The sequence below is a fragment of the Coenobita brevimanus genome, unplaced genomic scaffold, assembly GCF_032717465.1.
Source record: "Coenobita brevimanus isolate Jiangsu-jjx unplaced genomic scaffold, ASM3271746v2 jjx.HiC_scaffold_2070, whole genome shotgun sequence".
In the NCBI taxonomy this organism is placed as follows: Eukaryota; Metazoa; Arthropoda; class Malacostraca; order Decapoda; family Coenobitidae; genus Coenobita; species Coenobita brevimanus.
This window is the reverse complement of record NW_027642964.1, coordinates 55,751-57,500: the sequence shown is the minus strand read 5'-3', so window position 1 is coordinate 57,500 and position 1,750 is coordinate 55,751.

Here is a 1,750-nt window from a genome sequence, read left to right as displayed (position 1 = left end):
AAAGGACGGACAGAAAACGTGAATAAAAAACGAATTAGAAAAGCAAATCACGGGTAGACTAAAAAAAAAAAAAAGGAAAAACTCTGACAAGGCGATTTTGCTAAGTCCAACCAAATCCCGAGCTCTCTTTATGAGGGTAATGAAAGCAGGGAGGCAGGGAGGAAGGAGCGAGTCTGGAGGGAAAAGGAGGGAGGGGGCGAGGAGAGAAAAGGAGGGAGGGAGCAGAAGGAAGGGAGGAAGGAGATAATCTGGAAAGAAAAGGAGGGAGGGAGGGAGGAGAGAATCTGGAGAGAAAAGGAGGGAGGGAGGGAGGGAGGGTGGAGAGAATCTGGAGAGAAAAGGAGGGAGGGAGGGAGGAGAGAATCTGGAGAGAAAAGGAGGGAGGGAGGGAGGAGTGAATCTGGAGAGGAAAGGAGGGAGGGAGGAAGGAAAGAGACTAGAGAGAAATGGGGGGGGGGGAGGAGTGAACCTGGAGAAAATAGGAGGAAAAAGGAAGAGCAGGAAGGTGGATGCTGAAGTGTTGCCAAGTGTACCTTTATGGGCATAGCTGCAGCAGGGGATTAAATATGAAAGCACCACACTAAAGAGCACAGGCACAGCACAGGCTTTAAAAAATACATCCTCGTCACTAGAGAACAGAGGCACAGCAGTGGGTGAGGAGGACACCGGTGACATCAGTACCTGAGTCTGGTTCGCTCCTGCCACTCTTCTTGCGGCTGCGGACACGGTAGAGGATGCAGCGTTGCTTGTCCTTGCCGCTGCCCCTGCTGAACCACTGTCGGGCTGAGGCATCCTTGTTCTTGCGAGTTACATCACTGGAGGTGCGGCGGGCGACGGTCTTGGCTACATGTAATGCCTCAACCTGGTGCTCACTCACGCTGCGCCGAAGCTCCCGCCGCCGACACCGTGACAGTTCAAGGTCATCAGTTGCGCTTTGCCGTACAGGAAGGTTGCTGGCTTCATTGCTACGCTGACGGGCAGGGGATTCCAGTGTTCGGGACCGCAGAGGAACTGAACTATCCCCAGAAATCAAGAGGAAAGCCTGGTCAGATGCCCCACTGTTTGGCGAGTCCGGTGTCATTGGCGATGATGGCGTGGCAGGTGTCAGCAATCCCAGCACAGCCCTTCGTGTGTCATCAGTGAGGGGCTGCAGGTCCGTGAGAGGGGAGGGTATGCCAGGGGTGCCAGGTGAGAAGGGGGTACCAGGGGTGGAAGGAGTGGCGGGGGTGCCTGGTTGGGAGGGGGCATGCTGGATGTTGCGACGCCTCGGGGGTGGTGGCACAGGTGGGTTGGTGGGGTCAGGCGGGTCAAACTCCCCACCCACTGCCCCACACACGGCAGAGGACACATTCTCCTTCCCCATTTGAGTGTGGGTGTGGGCCACAATACGGGCAGCAAGGGGATGACACACGCCCTCCCTCCGCTGTGACACCCGACATCGCTTCTCAGACTCCCGATGTGAGGTCACGAGGTTTTCCCCGGCCGCTATCAGTGACTTTCTACGCTGCCTCAGTATAATGTCCTTATCCCTCTGGGCGTCCTCTATTCTCTGGAACTCCCGCAATAAAAAGGGACCAAAGTTGTCATCTTCATCATCATCATCACTGTCACTGCTGGATCTCGGGTCTGATGTGGTGGAGCGGCGTTTCAAGCAAGATGAAGTCCTGTTTCTCCCGCCCACCTCCAACTCATCATCGGTGTGGAATGGCGCTAGTGACTCCGGCCGAGGGGGTGCACGGGCGTCCTCCAC